The 19,968-nt window shown below is 53.2% G+C and overlaps 1 pseudogene; it reads right to left on the bottom strand.

The window, feature by feature from the left end:
- The window catches only part of LOC139250448 (zinc finger protein 585A-like), a 198,149-nt pseudogene that overhangs the window by 69,997 nt on the left and 108,184 nt on the right, over positions 1 to 19,968 (bottom strand).

Raw genomic sequence — 19,968 nt, 5'->3', positions numbered from 1 at the left:
ACAGGAGAGAGAGTGGAGAGCAACAGTTCCAACTGTCACAGGAGAGAGAGTGGAGAGCACCAGTTCCAAATGTCACAGGAGAGAGAGTGGAGAGCACCAGTTCCCACTGTCACAGGACAGAGAGTGGAGAGCAACAGTTCCAAATGTCACAGGAGAGAGAGTGGAGAGCACCAGTTCCCACTGTCACAGGACAGAGAGTGGAGAGCACCAATTCCAACTGTCACAGGACAGAAAGTGGAGAGCACCAGTTCCAACTGTCACAGGAGAGAGAGTGGAGAGCAGCAGTTCCAACTGTCACAGGACGGAGAGTGGAGAGCATCAGTTCCAACTGTCACAGGACAGAGAGTGGAGAGCACCAGTTCAAGCTGTCACAGGAGAGAGAGTGGAGAGCAACAGTTCCAACTGTCACAGGAAAAAGAGTGGAGAGCACCACTTCCAACTGTCACAGGAGAGAGAGTGGAGAGCACCAGCAACAACTGTCACAGGACGGAGAGTGGAGAGTAGCAGTTCCAACAGTCACAGGACAGAGATGGAGAGCACCACTTCCAATTGTCACAGGACAGAGAGAGGAGAGCACCAGTTCAAACTGTCGCAGGATGGGAGAGTGGAAAGCAGCAGTTCCAACTGTCCCAGGGCAGAGAGTGGAGAGCACCAGTTCCAAATGTCACAGGACAGGAGAGTGGAGAGCACCAGTTCCAAATGTCACAGGACAGGAGAGTGGAGAGTAGCAGTTCCAACAGTCTCAGGACAGAGATGGAGAGCACCAGTTCCAACTGTCACAGGAGAGAGAGTGGAGAGCACCAGTTCCAACTGTCACAGGACGGAGAATGGAGAGTAGCAGTTCCAACAGTCACAGGACAGAGAGTGGAGAGCACAAGTTCCAACTGTCACAGGACAGAGAGTGGAGAGAACCAGTTCCAGCTGTCACAGGACAGGAATGTGGAGAGCACCAGTTCCAACTGTCACAGGACAGGAGAGTGGAGAGCACCCATTCCAACAGTCACAGGAGAGAGAGTGGAGAGCACCAGTTCCAACTGTCACAGGACAGAGATTGGAGAGCACCAGTTCCAACTGTCACAAGGCAGAGAGTGGAGAGCACCAGTTCCAACTGTCACAAGGCAGAGAGTGGAGAGCACCAGTTCAAACTGTCACAGGAGAGAGAGTGGAGAGCAACAGTTCCAACTGTCACAGGACAGAAAGTGGAGAGCACCAGTTCCAACTGTTACTGGACGGGAGAGTGGAGAGCACCAGTTCAAACTGTCACAAGAGAGTGGAGAGCATCAGTTCTAACGGTCACAGGAGAGAGAGTGGAGAGCACCAGTTCCAACTGTCGCAGGAGAGAGAGTGGAGAGCACCAGTTCCAACTGTCACAGGACGGAGATTGGAGAGTACCACTTCCAACTGTCACAGGACAGAGAGTGGAGAGCACCAGTTCCAACTGTCACAGGACAGAGATTGGAGAGCACCAGTTCCAACTGTCACAGGACAGAGAGCGGAGAGCACCAGTTCCAACTGTCACAGGACGGAGAGTGGAGAGCACCTCTTCCAACTGTCACAGGACTGAGATTGGAGAGCACCACTTTCAACTGTCACAGGACAGAGAGAGGAGAGCACCAGTTCAAACTGTCGCGGGATGGGAGAGTGGAGAGCACCAGTTCCAACTGTCACAGGACGGGAGAGTGGAGAGCACCAGTTCCAACTGTCACTGGAGAGAGAGTGGAGAGCACCAGTTCCAACAGTCACAGGACAGGAGAGTGGAGAGCACCAGTTCCAACTGTCACAGGACAGAGAGTGGAGAGCACCACTTCCAACTGTCACAGGACGGAGATTGGAGAGCACCACTTCCAACTGTCACAGGAAAGAGAGAGGAGAGCACCAGTTCCAACTGTTACTGGACGGGAGAGTGGAGAGCACAAGTTCAAACTGTCACAAGAGAGTGGAGAGCATCAGATCCAACTGTCACAGGATAGAGTGTGGAGAGCATCAGTTCTAACGGTCACAGGAGAGAGAGTGGAGCGCACCAGTTCCAACTGTCACAGGAGATAATGTGGAGAGCACCAGTTCCAACTGTCACAGGACGGAGAGTGGAGATCACCAGTTCCAACTGTTACTGGACGGGAGAGTGGAGAGCACCAGTCCAAACTGTCACAAGAGAGTGGAGAGCACCAGTTCCAACTGTCACAGGACAGAGAGTGGAGAGCACCAGTTCCAACTGTCACAGGAGAGAGAGTGGAGAGCACCAGTTCCAACTGTCACAGGAGAGAGAGCGGAGAGCACCAGTTCCAACTGTCACTCGAGAGAGAGTGGAGAGCACCAGTTCCAACTGTCACAGGAGAGAGAGTGGAGAGCAACAGTTCCAACTGTCACAGGAGAGAGAGTGGAGAGCACCAGTTCCAAATGTCACAGGAGAGAGAGTGGAGAGCACCAGTTCCCACTGTCACAGGACAGAGAGTGGAGATCACCAGTTCCCACTGTCACAGGAGAGAGAGTGGAGAGCACCAGTTCCCACTGTCACAGGACAGAGAGTGGAGAGCACCAATTCCAACTGTCACAGGACAGAAAGTGGAGAGCACCAGTTCCAACTGTCACAGGAGAGAGAGTGGAGAGCAGCAGTTCCAACTGTCACAGGACGGAGAGTGGAGAGCATCAGTTCCAACTGTCACAGGACAGAGAGTGGAGAGCACCAGTTCCAACTGTCACAGGAAAAAGAGTGGAGAGCACCACTTCCAACTGTCACAGGAGAGAGAGTGGAGAGCACCAGCAACAACTGTCACAGGACGGAGAGTGGAGAGTAGCAGTTCCAACAGTCACAGGACAGAGATGGAGAGCACCACTTCCAATTGTCACAGGACAGAGAGAGGAGAGCACCAGTTCAAACTGTCGCAGGATGGGAGAGTGGAAAGCAGCAGTTCCAACTGTCCCAGGGCAGAGAGTGGAGAGCACCAGTTCCAAATGTCACAGGACAGGAGAGTGGAGAGCACCAGTTCCAAATGTCACAGGACAGGAGAGTGGAGAGTAGCAGTTCCAACAGTCTCAGAACAGAGATGGAGAGCACCAGTTCCAACTGTCACAGGAGAGAGAGTGGAGAGCACCAGTTCCAACTGTCACAGGACGGAGAATGGAGAGTAGCAGTTCCAACAGTCACAGGACAGAGAGTGGAGAGCACAAGTTCCAACTGTCACAGGACAGAGAGTGGAGAGAACCAGTTCCAGCTGTCACAGGACAGGAATGTGGAGAGCACCAGTTCCAACTGTCACAGGACAGGAGAGTGGAGAGCACCCATTCCAACAGTCACAGGAGAGAGAGTGGAGAGCACCAGTTCCAACTGTCACAGGACAGAGATTGGAGAGCACCAGTTCCAACTGTCACAAGGCAGAGAGTGGAGAGCACCAGTTCCAACTGTCACAAGGCAGAGAGTGGAGAGCACCAGTTCAAACTGTCACAGGAGAGAGAGTGGAGAGCAACAGTTCCAACTGTCACAGGACAGAAAGTGGAGAGCACCAGTTCCAACTGTTACTGGACGGGAGAGTGGAGAGCACCAGTTCAAACTGTCACAAGAGAGTGGAGAGCATCAGTTCTAACGGTCACAGGAGAGAGAGTGGAGAGCACCAGTTCCAACTGTCGCAGGAGAGAGAGTGGAGAGCACCAGTTCCAACTGTCACAGGACGGAGATTGGAGAGTACCACTTCCAACTGTCACAGGACAGAGAGCGGAGAGCACCAGTTCCAACAGTCACAGGACAGAGATTGGAGAGCACCAGTTCCAACTGTCACAGGACAGAGAGCGGAGAGCACCAGTTCCAACTGTCACAGGAGAGAGAGTGGAGAGTGCCACTTCCAACTGTCACAGGACTAAGATTGGAGAGCACCTCTTCCAACTGTCACAGGACTGAGATTGGAGAGCACCACTTTCAACTGTCACAGGACAGAGAGAGGAGAGCACCAGTTCAAACTGTCGCGGGATGGGAGAGTGGAGAGCACCAGTTCCAACTGTCACAGGACGGGAGAATGGAGAGCACCAGTTCCAACTGTCACTGGAGAGAGAGTGGAGAGCACCAGTTCCAACAGTCACAGGAGAGAGAGTGGAGAGCACCAGTTCCAACTGTCACAGGACGGGAGAGTGGAGAGCACCAGTTCCAACTGTCACAGGACAGAGAGTGGAGAGCACCACTTCCAACTGTCACAGGACGGAGATTGGAGAGCACCACTTCCAACTGTCACAGGAAAGAGAGAGGAGAGCACCAGTTCCAACTGTTACTGGACGGGAGAGTGGAGAGCACAAGTTCAAACTGTCACAAGAGAGTGGAGAGCATCAGATCCAACTGTCACAGGATAGAGTGTGGAGAGCATCAGTTCTAACGGTCACAGGAGAGAGAGTGGAGCGCACCAGTTCCAACTGTCACAGGAGATAATGTGGAGAGCACCAGTTCCAACTGTCACAGGACGGAGAGTGGAGATCACCACTTCCAACTGTCACAGGACGGAGATTGGAGAGTACCACTTCCAACTGTTACTGGACGGGAGAGTGGAGAGCACCAGTCCAAACTGTCACAAGAGAGTGGAAAGCAGCATTTCCAACTGTCACAGGGCAGAGAGTGGAGAGCACCAGTTCCAACTATCGCAGGAGGGAGAGTGGAGAGCAGCAGTTCCAACTGTCACAGGACAGAGAGTGGAGACCACCAGTTCCAAATGTCACAGGACGGGAGAGTGGAGAGCACCAGTTCCAACTATCACAGGACAGAGAGTGAAGACCACCAGTTCCAAATGTCACAGGACGGGAGAGTGGAGAGCACCAGTTCCAACTATCACAGGAGGGAGAGTGGAGAGCACCAGTTCCAACTATAACAGGAGGGAGAGTGGAGAGCACCAGTTCCAACTATCACAGGACAGAGAGTGGAGAGCACCAGTTCCAACTATCACAGGAGGGAGAGTGGAGAGCAGCAGTTCCAACTGTCACAGGACAGAGAGTGGAGACCACCAGTTCCAAATGTCACAGGACGGGAGAGTGGAGAGCACCAGTTCCAACTGTCACAGGTGAGCGAGTGGAGAGCACCAGTTCCAACTGTCACAGGAAAGAGAGTGGAGAGCGCCACTTCCAACTGTCACAGGACGGAGAGTGGAGAGTAGCAGTTCCAACAGTCACAGGACAGAGATGGACAGCACAAGTTCCAACTGTCACAGGACAGGAGAGTGGAGAGCACCAGTTCCAACTGTCACAGGACGGGAGAGTGGAGACCACCAGTTCCAACTGTCACAGGACAGAGAGTGGAGAGCACCAGTTCCAACTGTCACAGGAGAGAGAGTGGAGAGCACCATTTACAACTGTCACAGGACAGAGATTGGAGAGAACCAGTTCCAACTGTTGCAAGAGAGAGAGTGGACAACACCGGTTCCAACTGTCACAGGACAGAGAGTGGAGTGAACCGGTTCCAACTATCACAGGAGGGAGAGTGGAGAGCACCAGTTCCAACTATCACAGGACAGAGAATGGAGAGCACCAGTTCCAACTATCACAGGAGGGAGAGTGGAGAGCACCAGTTCCAACTATCACAGGAGGGAGAGTGGAGAGCAGCACTTCCAACTGTCACAGGACAGAGAGTGGAGACCACCAGTTCCAAATGTCACAGGGCGGGAGAGTGGAGAGCACCAGTTCCAACTGTCACAGGTGAGAGAGTGGAGAGCACCAGTTCCAACGTTCACAGCACGGGAGAGTGGAGAGCACCAGTTCCAACTGTCACAGGAAAGAGAGTGGAGAGCGCCACTTCCAACTTTCACAGGAGAGTGTGGAGAGCACCAGTTCCAACTGTCACAGGACGGAGAGTGGAGAGTAGCAGTTCCAACAGTCACAGGACAGAGATGGAGAGCACAAGTTCCAACTGTCACAGGACAGGAGAGTGGAGAGCACCAGTTCCAACTGTCACAGGATGGGAGAGTGGAGAGCACCAGTTCCAACTGTCACAGGACAGAGAGTGGAGAGCACCAGTTCCAACTGTCACAGGAAAGAGAGTGGAGAGCACCAGTTCCAACTGTCACAGGAAAGAGAGTGGAGAGCGCCACTTCCAACTGTCACAGGAGAGAGAGTGCAGAGCACCACTTCCAACTGTCACAGGACGGAGAGTGGAGAGTAGCAGTTCCAACAGTCACAGGACAGAGATGGAGAGCACAAGTTCCAACTGTCACAGGACAGGAGAGTGGAGAGCACCAGTTCCAACTGTCACAGGAGAGAGAGTGGAGAGCACCATTTCCAACTGTCACAGGACAGAGATTGGAGAGCACCAGTTCCAACTGTTGCAAGAGAGAGAGTGGACAACACCGGTTCCAACTGTCACAGGACAGAGAGTGGAGAGCACCAGTTCCAACTGTCACAGGAGAGAGAGTGGAGAACACCAGTTCCAACTGTCACAGGATGGGAGATTGGATAGCACCAGTTCAAACTGTCATGGGACGGGAGAGTGGAGAGCAGCAGTTCCAACTGTCACACGACATAGAGTGGAGAGCATCAGTTGCAACTGTCACAGGAGAGACAGTGGAGAGCACCATTTCCAACTGTCAAAGGACAGAGTGGAGAGCAAAATTTCCAACTGTCACAGGACAGAGATCGGAGAGAACCAGTTACAACTGTCACAGGAGAGAGAGTGGACAACACTGGTTCCAACTATCACTGGACAGAGAGTGGAGAGCACCAGTTCCAACCGTCATAAGGCAGAGAGTGGAGAGCAGCAGTTCCAACTGTCACAGGAGATAATGTGGAGAGCACCAGTACCAACTATCACAGGACGGAGAGTGGAGAGCACCACTTCCAACTGTCACAGCACGGAGATTGGAGAGCACCACTTCCAACTGTCACAGGACAGAGAGAGGAGAGCACAAGTTCAAACTGTCGCGGGATGGGAGAGTCGAAAGCAGCAGTTCCAACTGTCACAGGGCAGAGAGTGGAGAGCATCAGTTCCGACTATCACAGGACAGAGAGTGGAGAGCACCAGTTCCAACTGTCACAGAAGAGAGAGTGGAGAGCACCAGTTCAAGCTGTCACAGGAGAGAGAGTGGAGAGCAACAGTTCCAACTGTCACAGGAAAAAGAGTGGAGAGCACCACTTCCAACTGTCACAGGAGAGAGAGTGGAGAGCACCAGCAACAACTGTCACAGGACGGAGAGTGGAGAGTAGCAGTTCCAACAGTCACAGGACAGAGATGGAGAGCACCACTTCCAACTGTCACAGGACAGAGAGAGGAGAGCACCAGTTCAAAATGTCGCAGGATGGGAGAGTGGAAAGCAGCAGTTCCAACTGTCCCAGGGCAGAGAGTGGAGAGCACCAGTTCCAAATGTCACAGGACAGGAGAGTGGAGAGCACCAGTTCCAAATGTCACAGGACAGGAGAGTGGAGAGTAGCAGTTCCAACAGTCACAGGACAGAGATGGAGAGCACCAGTTCCAACTGTCACAGGAGAGAGAGTGGAGAGCACCAGTTCAAACTGTCACAGTACAGAGAGCGGAGAGCACCAGTTCCAACTGTCAGAGGAGAGAGAGTGGAGAGCAACAGTTCCAACTGTCACAGGACAGAAAGTGGAGAGCACCAGTTCCAACTGTTACTGGACGGGAGAGTGGAGAGCACCAGTTCAAACTGTCACAAGAGAGTGGAGAGCATCAGTTCTAACGGTCACAGGAGAGAGAGTGGAGAGCACCAGTTCCAACTGTCGCAGGAGAGAGAGCGGAGAGCACCAGTTCCAACTGTCACAGGACAGAGATTGGAGAGCACCAGTTCCAACTGTCACAGGACAGAGAGCGGAGAGCACCAGTTCCAACTGTCACAGGACAGAGAGCGGAGAGCACCAGTTCCAACTGTCACAGGACAGAGAGTGGAGAGCACCACTTCCAACTGTCACAGGACTGAGATTGGAGAGCACCACTTTCAACTGTCACAGGACAGAGAGAGGAGAGCACCAGTTCAAACTGTCGCGGGATGGGAGAGTGGAGAGCACCAGTACCAACTATCACAGGACGGAGAGTGGAGAGCACCACTTCCAACTGTCACAGGACTGAGATTGGAGAGCACCACTTTCAACTGTCACAGGACAGAGAGAGGAGAGCACCAGTTCAAACTGTCGCGGGATGGGAGAGTGGAGAGCACCAGTTCCAACTGTCACAGGACGGGAGAGTGGAGAGCACCAGTTCCAACTCTCAGAGGAGAGAGAGTGGAGAGCACCACTTCCAACTGTCACAGGACAGAGAGTGGAGAGCACCACTTCCAACTGTCACAGGACAGAGAGTGGAGAGCACCAGTTCCAACTGTCACCGAACGGGAGAGTGGAGAGCACCAGTTCCAACTGTCACCGAACGGGAGAGTGGAGAGCACCAGTTCCAACTGTCACTGGAGAGAGAGTGGAGAGCACCAGTTCCAACAGTCACAGGAGAGAGAGTGGAGAGCACCAGTTCCAACTGTCACAGGAGAGAGAGTGGAGAGCACCAGTTCCAACTGTCACTGGAGAGAGAGTGGAGAGCACCAGTTCCAACAGTCACAGGACAGGAGAGTGGAGAGCACCAGTTCCAACTGTCACAGGACAGAGAGTGGAGAGCACCACTTCCAACTGTCACAGGACGGAGATTGGAGAGCACCACTTCCAACTGTCACAGGAAAGAGAGAGGAGAGCACCAGTTCCAACTGTTACTGGACGGGAGAGTGGAGAGCACCAGTTCAAACTGTCACAAGAGAGTGGAGAGCATCAGATCCAACTGTCACAGGATAGAGTGTGGAGAGCATCAGTTCTAACGGTCACAGGAGAGAGAGTGGAGCGCACCAGTTCCAACTGTCACAGGAGATAATGTGGAGAGCACCAGTTCCAACTGTCACAGGACGGAGAGTGGAGATCACCACTTCCAACTGTCACAGGACAGAGATTGGAGAGTACCACTTCCAACTGTTACTGGACGGGAGAGTGGAGAGCACCAGTCCAAACTGTCACAAGAGAGTGGAAAGCAGCATTTCCAACTGTCACAGGGCAGAGAGTGGAGAGCACCAGTTCCAACTATCGCAGGAGGGAGAGTGGAGAGCAGCAGTTCCAACTGTCACAGGACAGAGAGTGGAGACCACCAGTTCCAAATGTCACAGGACGGGAGAGTGGAGAGCACCAGTTCCAACTATCACAGGACAGAGAGTGAAGACCACCAGTTCCAAATGTCACAGGACGGGAGAGTGGAGAGCACCAGTTCCAACTATCACAGGAGGGAGAGTGGAGAGCACCAGTTCCAACTATAACAGGAGGGAGAGTGGAGAGCACCAGTTCCAACTATCACAGGAGGGAGAGTGGAGAGCACCAGTTCCAACTATCACAGGACAGAGAGTGGAGAGCACCAGTTCCAACTATCACAGGAGGGAGAGTGGAGAGCAGCAGTTCCAACTGTCACAGGACAGAGAGTGGAGACCACCAGTTCCAAATGTCACAGGGCGGGAGAGTGGAGAGCACCAGTTCCAACTGTCACAGGTGAGCGAGTGGAGAGCACCAGTTCCAACTGTCACAGGAAAGAGAGTGGAGAGCGCCACTTCCAACTGTCACAGGACGGAGAGTGGAGAGTAGCAGTTCCAACAGTCACAGGACAGAGATGGACAGCACAAGTTCCAACTGTCACAGGACAGGAGAGTGGAGACCACCAGTTCCAACTGTCACAGGACAGAGAGTGGAGAGCACCAGTTCCAACTGTCACAGGAGAGAGAGTGGAGAGCACCATTTCCAACTGTCACAGGACAGAGATTGGAGAGAACCAGTTCCAACTGTTGCAAGAGAGAGAGTGGACAACACCGGTTCCAACTGTCACAGGACAGAGAGTGGAGAGCACCGGTTCCAACTATCACAGGAGGGAGAGTGGAGAGCACCAGTTCCAACTATCACAGGACAGAGAATGGAGAGCACCAGTTCCAACTATCACAGGAGGGAGAGTGGAGAGCAGCACTTCCAACTGTCACAGGACAGAGAGTGGAGACCACCAGTTCCAAATGTCACAGGGCGGGAGAGTGGAGAGCACCAGTTCCAACTATCACAGGACAGAGAATGGAGAGCACCAGTTCCAACTATCACAGGAGGGAGAGTGGAGAGCAGCACTTCCAACTGTCACAGGACAGAGAGTGGAGAGCACCAGTTCCCACTGTCACAGGAAAGAGAGTGGAGAGCGCCACTTCCAACTGTCACAGGACGGAGAGTGGAGAGTAGCAGTTCCAACAGTCACAGGACAGAGATGGAGAGCACAAGTTCCAACTGTCACAGGAAAGAGAGTGGAGAGCGCCACTTCCAACTGTCACAGGAGAGAGAGTGGAGAGCACCAGTTCCAACTGTCACAGGACGGAGAGTGGAGAGTAGCAGTTCCAACAGTCACAGGACAGAGATGGAGAGCACAAGTTCCAACTGTCACAGGACAGGAGAGTGGAGAGCACCAGTTCCAACTGTCACAGGATGGGAGAGTGGAGAGCACCAGTTCCAACTGTCACAGGACAGAGAGTGGAGAGCACCAGTTCCAACTGTCACAGGAAAGAGAGTGGAGAGCACCAGTTCCAACTGTCACAGGAAAGAGAGTGGAGAGCGCCACTTCCAACTGTCACAGGAGAGAGAGTGCAGAGCACCACTTCCAACTGTCACAGGACGGAGAGTGGAGAGTAGCAGTTCCAACAGTCACAGGACAGAGATGGAGAGCACAAGTTCCAACTGTCACAGGACAGGAGAGTGGAGAGCACCAGTTCCAACTGTCACAGGACGGGAGAGTGGAGAGCACCAGTTCCAACTGTCACAGGAGAGAGAGTGGAGAACACCAGTTCCAACTGTCACAGGATGGGAGATTGGATAGCACCAGTTCAAACTGTCATGGGACGGGAGAGTGGAGAGCAGCAGTTCCAACTGTCACACGACATAGAGTGGAGAGCATCAGTTGCAACTGTCACAGGAGAGACAGTGGAGAGCACCATTTCCAACTGTCAAAGGACAGAGTGGAGAGCAAAATTTCCAACTGTCACAGGACAGAGATCGGAGAGAACCAGTTACAACTGTCACAGGAGAGAGAGTGGACAACACTGGTTCCAACTGTCACTGGACAGAGAGTGGAGAGCACCAGTTCCAACCGTCATAAGGCAGAGAGTGGAGAGCACCAGTTCCAACTGTCACAGGAGATAATGTGGAGAGCACCAGTACCAACTATCACAGGACGGAGAGTGGAGAGCACCACTTCCAACTGTCACAGCACGGAGATTGGAGAGCACCACTTCCAACTGTCACAGGACAGAGAGAGGAGAGCACAAGTTCAAACTGTCGCGGGATGGGAGAGTCGAAAGCAGCAGTTCCAACTGTCACAGGGCAGAGAGTGGAGAGCATCAGTTCCGACTATCACAGGACAGAGAGTGGAGAGCAGCACTTCCAACTGTCACAGGACAGAGAGTGGAGACCACCAGTTCCAAATGTCACAGGGCGGGAGAGTGGAGAGCACCAGTTCCAACTATCACAGGACAGAGAATGGAGAGCACCAGTTCCAACTATCACAGGAGGGAGAGTGGAGAGCAGCACTTCCAACTGTCACAGGACAGAGAGTGGAGAGCACCAGTTCCCACTGTCACAGGAAAGAGAGTGGAGAGCGCCACTTCCAACTGTCACAGGACGGAGAGTGGAGAGTAGCAGTTCCAACAGTCACAGGACAGAGATGGAGAGCACAAGTTCCAACTGTCACAGGAAAGAGAGTGGAGAGCGCCACTTCCAACTGTCACAGGAGAGAGAGTGGAGAGCACCAGTTCCAACTGTCACAGGACGGAGAGTGGAGAGTAGCAGTTCCAACAGTCACAGGACAGAGATGGAGAGCACAAGTTCCAACTGTCACAGGACAGGAGAGTGGAGAGCACCAGTTCCAACTGTCACAGGATGGGAGAGTGGAGAGCACCAGTTCCAACTGTCACAGGACAGAGAGTGGAGAGCACCAGTTCCAACTGTCACAGGAAAGAGAGTGGAGAGCACCAGTTCCAACTGTCACAGGAAAGAGAGTGGAGAGCGCCACTTCCAACTGTCACAGGAGAGAGAGTGCAGAGCACCACTTCCAACTGTCACAGGACGGAGAGTGGAGAGTAGCAGTTCCAACAGTCACAGGACAGAGATGGAGAGCACAAGTTCCAACTGTCACAGGACAGGAGAGTGGAGAGCACCAGTTCCAACTGTCACAGGACGGGAGAGTGGAGAGCACCAGTTCCAACTGTCACAGGAGAGAGAGTGGAGAACACCAGTTCCAACTGTCACAGGATGGGAGATTGGATAGCACCAGTTCAAACTGTCATGGGACGGGAGAGTGGAGAGCAGCAGTTCCAACTGTCACACGACATAGAGTGGAGAGCATCAGTTGCAACTGTCACAGGAGAGACAGTGGAGAGCACCATTTCCAACTGTCAAAGGACAGAGTGGAGAGCAAAATTTCCAACTGTCACAGGACAGAGATCGGAGAGAACCAGTTACAACTGTCACAGGAGAGAGAGTGGACAACACTGGTTCCAACTGTCACTGGACAGAGAGTGGAGAGCACCAGTTCCAACCGTCATAAGGCAGAGAGTGGAGAGCACCAGTTCCAACTGTCACAGGAGATAATGTGGAGAGCACCAGTACCAACTATCACAGGACGGAGAGTGGAGAGCACCACTTCCAACTGTCACAGCACGGAGATTGGAGAGCACCACTTCCAACTGTCACAGGACAGAGAGAGGAGAGCACAAGTTCAAACTGTCGCGGGATGGGAGAGTCGAAAGCAGCAGTTCCAACTGTCACAGGGCAGAGAGTGGAGAGCATCAGTTCCGACTATCACAGGACAGAGAGTGGAGAGTACCAGTTCCAACTGTCACAGGACAGAGAGTGGAGAGCACCAGTTCCAACTGTCACAGAAGAGAGAGTGGAGAGCACCAGTTCAAGCTGTCACAGGAGAGAGAGTGGAGAGCAACAGTTCCAACTGTCACAGGAAAAAGAGTGGAGAGCACCACTTCCAACTGTCACAGGAGAGAGAGTGGAGAGCACCAGCAACAACTGTCACAGGACGGAGAGTGGAGAGTAGCAGTTCCAACAGTCACAGGACAGAGATGGAGAGCACCAGTTCCAACTGTCACAGGAGAGAGAGTGGGGAGCACCAGTTCCAACTGTCACAGGACGGAGAATGGAGAGTAGCAGTTCCAACAGTCACAGGACAGAGAGTGGAGAGCACAAGTTCCAACTGTCACAGGACAGAGAGTGGAGAGAACCAGTTCCAGCTGTCACAGGACAGGAATGTGGAGAGCACCAGTTCCAACTGTCACAGGACAGGAGAGTGGAGAGCACCCATTCCAACAGTCACAGGAGAGAGAGTGGAGAGCACCAGTTCCAACTGTCACAGGACAGAGATTGGAGAGCACCAGTTCCAACTGTCACAAGGCAGAGAGTGGAGAGCACCAGTTCCAACTGTCACAAGGCAGAGAGTGGAGAGCACCAGTTCAAACTGTCACAGGAGAGAGAGTGGAGAGCACCAGTTCCAACTGTCACAGGACAGAAAGTGGAGAGCACCAGTTCCAACTGTTACTGGACGGGAGAGTGGAGAGCACCAGTTCAAACTGTCACAAGAGAGTGGAGAGCATCAGTTCTAACGGTCACAGGAGAGAGAGTGGAGAGCACCAGTTCCAACTGTCGCAGGAGAGAGAGTGGAGAGCACCAGTTCCAACTGTCACAGGACAGAGAGTGGAGAGCACCAGTTCCAACTGTCACAGGACGGAGATTGGAGAGTACCACTTCCAACTGTCACAGGAGAGAGAGCGGAGAGCACCAGTTCCCACTGTCACAGGACAGAGATTGGAGAGCACCAGTTCCAACTGTCACAGGACAGAGAGCGGAGAGCACCAGTTCCAACTGTCACAGGAGAGAGAGTGGAGAGCACCAGTTCCAACTGTCACAGGACAGAGAGCGGAGAGCACCAGTTCCAACTGTCACAGGACAGAGAGCGGAGAGCACCAGTTCCAACTGTCACAGGAGAGAGAGCGGAGAGCACCAGTTCCAACTGTCACAGGAGAGAGAGTGGAGAGTGCCACTTCCAACTGTCACAGGACTGAGATTGGAGAGCACCTCTTCCAACTGTCACAGGACTGAGATTGGAGAGCACCACTTTCAACTGTCACAGGACAGAGAGAGGAGAGCACCAGTTCAAACTGTCGCGGGATGGGAGAGTGGAGAGCACCAGTTCCAACTGTCACAGGACGGGAGAGTGGAGAGCACTAGTTCCAACTCTCAGAGGAGAGAGAGTGGAGAGCACCACTTCCAACTGTCACAGGACAGAGAGTGGAGAGCACCACTTCCAACTGTCACAGGACAGAGAGTGGAGAGCACCAGTTCCAACTGTCACCGAACGGGAGAGTGGAGAGCACCAGTTCCAACTGTCACCGAACGGGAGAGTGGAGAGCACCAGTTCCAACTGTCACCGAACGGGAGAGTGGAGAGCACCAGTTCCAACTGTCACTGGAGAGAGAGTGGAGAGCACCAGTTCCAACAGTCACAGGACAGGAGAGTGGAGAGCACCAGTTCCAACTGTCACAGGACAGAGAGTGGAGAGCACCACTTCCAACTGTCACAGGACGGAGATTGGAGAGCACCACTTCCAACTGTCACAGGAAAGAGAGAGGAGAGCACCAGTTCCAACTGTTACTGGACGGGAGAGTGGAGAGCACCAGTTCAAACTGTCACAAGAGAGTGGAGAGCATCAGATCCAACTGTCACAGGATAGAGTGTGGAGAGCATCAGTTCTAACGGTCACAGGAGAGAGAGTGGAGCGCACCAGTTCCAACTGTCACAGGAGATAATGTGGAGAGCACCAGTTCCAACTGTCACAGGACGGAGAGTGGAGATCACCACTTCCAACTGTCACAGGACGGAGATTGGAGAGTACCACTTCCAACTGTTACTGGACGGGAGAGTGGAGAGCACCAGTCCAAACTGTCACAAGAGAGTGGAAAGCAGCATTTCCAACTGTCACAGGGCAGAGAGTGGAGAGCACCAGTTCCAACTATCGCAGGAGGGAGAGTGGAGAGCAGCAGTTCCAACTGTCACAGGACAGAGAGTGGAGACCACCAGTTCCAAATGTCACAGGACGGGAGAGTGGAGAGCACCAGTTCCAACTATCACAGGACAGAGAGTGAAGACCACCAGTTCCAAATGTCACAGGACGGGAGAGTGGAGAGCACCAGTTCCAACTATCACAGGAGGGAGAGTGGAGAGCACCAGTTCCAACTATAACAGGAGGGAGAGTGGAGAGCACCAGTTCCAACTATCACAGGAGGGAGAGTGGAGAGCACCAGTTCCAACTATCACAGGACAGAGAGTGGAGAGCACCAGTTCCAACTATCACAGGAGGGAGAGTGGAGAGCAGCAGTTCCAACTGTCACAGGACAGAGAGTGGAGACCACCAGTTCCAAATGTCACAGGGCGGGAGAGTGGAGAGCACCAGTTCCAACTGTCACAGGTGAGCGAGTGGAGAGCACCAGTTCCAACTGTCACAGGAAAGAGAGTGGAGAGCGCCACTTCCAACTGTCACAGGACGGAGAGTGGAGAGTAGCAGTTCCAACAGTCACAGGACAGAGATGGACAGCACAAGTTCCAACTGTCACAGGACAGGAGAGTGGAGAGCACCAGTTCCAACTGTCACAGGACGGGAGAGTGGAGACCACCAGTTCCAACTGTCACAGGACAGAGAGTGGAGAGCACCATTTCCAACTGTCACAGGACAGAGATTGGAGAGAACCAGTTCCAACTGTTGCAAGAGAAAGAGTGGACAACACCGGTTCCAACTGTCACAGGACAGAGAGTGGAGAGCACCGGTTCCAACTATCACAGGAGGGAGAGTGGAGAGCACCAGTTCCAACTATCACAGGACAGAGAATGGAGAGCACCAGTTCCAACTATCACAGGAGGTAGAGTGGAGAGCACCAGTTCCAACTATCACAGGAGGGAGAGTGGAGAGCAGCACTTCCAACTGTCACAGGACAGAGGGTGGAGACCAGCAGTTCCAAATGTCACAGGGCGGGAGAGTGGAGAGCACCAGTTCAAACTGTCACAGGTGAGAGAGTGGAGAGCACCAGTTGCAACGTTCACAGCACGGGAGAGTGGAGAGCACCAGTTCCCACTGTCACAGGAAAGAGAGTGGAGAGCACCACTTCCAACTGTCACAGGACGGAGAGTGGAGAGTAGCAGTTCCAACAGTCACAGGACAGAGATGGAGAGCACAAGTTCCAACTGTCACAGGAAAGAGAGTGGAGAGCGCCACTTCCAACTGTCACAGGAGAGAGAGTGGAGAGCACCAGTTCCAACTGTCACAGGACGGAGAGTGGAGTGCACCAGTTCCAACTGTCACAGGACAGAGAGTGGAGAGCACCAGTTCCAACTGTCACAGGACAGGAGAGTGGAGAGCACCAGTTCCAACTGTCACAGGACAGAGAGTGGAGAGCACCAGTTCCAACTGTCACAGGAAAGAGAGTGGAGAGCACCAGTTCCAACTGTCACAGGACAGAGATGGAGAGCACAAGTTCCAACTGTCACAGGACAGGAGAGTGGAGAGCACCAGTTCCAACTGTCACAGGACAGAGAGTGGAGAGCACCAGTTCCAACTGTCACAGGAAAGAGAGTGGAGAGCGCCACTTCCAACTGTCACAGGAGAGAGAGTGCAGAGCACCACTTCCAACTGTCACAGGACGGAGAGTGGAGAGAACCAGTTCCAACTGTTGCAAGAGAGAGAGTGGACAACACCGGTTCCAACTGTCACAGGACAGAGAGTGGAGAGCACCAGTTCCAACTGTCGCAGGAGAGAGAGTGGAGAACACCAGTTCCAACTGTCACAGGATGGGAGATTGGATAGCACCAGTTCAAACTGTCATGGGACGGGAGAGTGGAGAGCAGCAGTTCCAACTGTCACACGACATAGAGTGGAGAGCATCAGTTGCAACTGTCACAGGAGAGACAGTGGAGAGCACCATTTCCAACTGTCAAAGGACAGAGTGGAGAGCAAAATTTCCAACTGTCACAGGACAGAGATCGGAGAGAACCAGTTACAACTGTCACAGGAGAGAGAGTGGACAACACTGGTTCCAACTGTCACTGGACAGAGAGTGGAGAGCACCAGTTCCAACCGTCATAAGGCAGAGAGTGGAGAGCACCAGTTCCAACTGTCACAGGAGATAATGTGGAGAGCACCAGTACCAACTATCACAGGACGGAGAGTGGAGAGCACCACTTCCAACTGTCACAGCACGGAGATTGGAGAGCACCACTTCCAACTGTCACAGGACAGAGAGAGGAGAGCGCAAGTTCAAACTGTCGCGGGATGGGAGAGTCGAAAGCAGCAGTTCCAACTGTCACAGGGCAGAGAGTGGAGAGCATCAGTTCCGACTATCACAGGACAGAGAGTGGAGAGCACCAGTTCCAACTGTCACAGAAGAGAGAGTGGAGAGCACCAGTTCAAGCTGTCACAGGACAGAGAGTGGAGAGCACCAGTTCCAACTGTCACAGGAGAGAGAGCGGAGAGCACCAGTTCCAACTGTCACTCGAGAGAGAGTGGAGAGCACCAGTTCCAACTGTCACAGGAGAGAGAGTGGAGAGCAACAGTTCCAACTGTCACAGGAGAGAGAGTGGAGAGCACCAGTTCCAAATGTCACAGGAGAGAGAGTGGAGAGCACCAGTTCCCACTGTCACAGGACAGAGAGTGGAGATCACCAGTTCCCACTGTCACAGGAGAGAGAGTGGAGAGCACCAGTTCCCACTGTCACAGGACAGAGAGTGGAGAGCACCAATTCCAACTGTCACAGGACAGAAAGTGGAGAGCACCAGTTCCAACTGTCACAGGAGAGAGAGTGGAGAGCAGCAGTTCCAACTGTCACAGGACGGAGAGTGGAGAGCATCAGTTCCAACTGTCACAGGACAGAGAGTGGAGAGCACCAGTTCCAACTGTCACAGGAAAAAGAGTGGAGAGCACCACTTCCAACTGTCACAGGAGAGAGAGTGGAGAGCACCAGCAACAACTGTCACAGGACGGAGAGTGGAGAGTAGCAGTTCCAACAGTCACAGGACAGAGATGGAGAGCACCACTTCCAATTGTCACAGGACAGAGAGAGGAGAGCACCAGTTCAAACTGTCGCAGGATGGGAGAGTGGAAAGCAGCAGTTCCAACTGTCCCAGGGCAGAGAGTGGAGAGCACCAGTTCCAAATGTCACAGGACAGGAGAGTGGAGAGCACCAGTTCCAAATGTCACAGGACAGGAGAGTGGAGAGTAGCAGTTCCAACAGTCTCAGGACAGAGATGGAGAGCACCAGTTCCAACTGTCACAGGAGAGAGAGTGGAGAGCACCAGTTCCAACTGTCACAGGACGGAGAATGGAGAGTAGCAGTTCCAACAGTCACAGGACAGAGAGTGGAGAGCACAAGTTCCAACTGTCACAGGACAGAGAGTGGAGAGAACCAGTTCCAGCTGTCACAGGACAGGAATGTGGAGAGCACCAGTTCCAACTGTCACAGGACAGGAGAGTGGAGAGCACCCATTCCAACAGTCACAGGAGAGAGAGTGGAGAGCACCAGTTCCAACTGTCACAGGACAGAGATTGGAGAGCACCAGTTCCAACTGTCACAAGGCAGAGAGTGGAGAGCACCAGTTCCAACTGTCACAAGGCAGAGAGTGGAGAGCACCAGTTCAAACTGTCACAGGAGAGAGAGTGGAGAGCAACAGTTCCAACTGTCACAGGACAGAAAGTGGAGAGCACCAGTTCCAACTGTTACTGGACGGGAGAGTGGAGAGCACCAGTTCAAACTGTCACAAGAGAGTGGAGAGCATCAGTTCTAACGGTCACAGGAGAGAGAGTGGAGAGCACCAGTTCCAACTGTCGCAGGAGAGAGAGTGGAGAGCACCAGTTCCAACTGTCACAGGACGGAGATTGGAGAGTACCACTTCCAACTGTCACAGGACAGAGAGTGGAGAGCACCACTTCCAACTGTCACAGGACGGAGATTGGAGAGCACCACTTCCAACTGTCACAGGAAAGAGAGAGGAGAGCACCAGTTCCAACTGTTACTGGACGGGAGAGTGGAGAGCACCAGTTCAAACTGTCACAAGAGAGTGGAGAGCATCAGATCCAACTGTCACAGGATAGAGTGTGGAGAGCATCAGTTCTAACGGTCACAGGAGAGAGAGTGGAGCGCACCAGTTCCAACTGTCACAGGAGATAATGTGGAGAGCACCAGTTCCAACTGTCACAGGACGGAGAGTGGAGATCACCACTTCCAACTGTCACAGGACGGAGATTGGAGAGTACCACTTCCAACTGTTACTGGACGGGAGAGTGGAGAGCACCAGTCCAAACTGTCACAAGAGAGTGGAAAGCAGCATTTCCAACTGTCACAGGGCAGAGAGTGGAGAGCACCAGTTCCAACTATCGCAGGAGGGAGAGTGGAGAGCAGCAGTTCCAACTGTCACAGGACAGAGAGTGGAGACCACCAGTTCCAAATGTCACAGGACGGGAGAGTGGAGAGCACCAGTTCCAACTATCACAGGACAGAGAGTGAAGACCACCAGTTCCAAATGTCACAGGACGGGAGAGTGGAGAGCACCAGTTCCAACTATCACAGGAGGGAGAGTGGAGAGCACCAGTTCCAACTATAACAGGAGGGAGAGTGGAGAGCACCAGTTCCAACTATCACAGGAGGGAGAGTGGAGAGCACCAGTTCCAACTATCACAGGACAGAGAGTGGAGAGCACCAGTTCCAACTATCACAGGAGGGAGAGTGGAGAGCAGCAGTTCCAACTGTCACAGGACAGAGAGTGGAGACCACCAGTTCCAAATGTCACAGGGCGGGAGAGTGGAGAGCACCAGTTCCAACTGTCACAGGTGAGCGAGTGGAGAGCACCAGTTCCAACTGTCACAGGAAAGAGAGTGGAGAGCGCCACTTCCAACTGTCACAGGACGGAGAGTGG

This window comes from Pristiophorus japonicus, unplaced genomic scaffold (genome assembly GCF_044704955.1).
Source record: "Pristiophorus japonicus isolate sPriJap1 unplaced genomic scaffold, sPriJap1.hap1 HAP1_SCAFFOLD_375, whole genome shotgun sequence".
Lineage (NCBI taxonomy): Eukaryota > Metazoa > Chordata > Chondrichthyes > Pristiophoridae > Pristiophorus > Pristiophorus japonicus.
The sequence above is the reverse complement of the archived record's forward strand: the minus strand, read 5'-3'. Positions and strand labels throughout refer to the sequence as shown.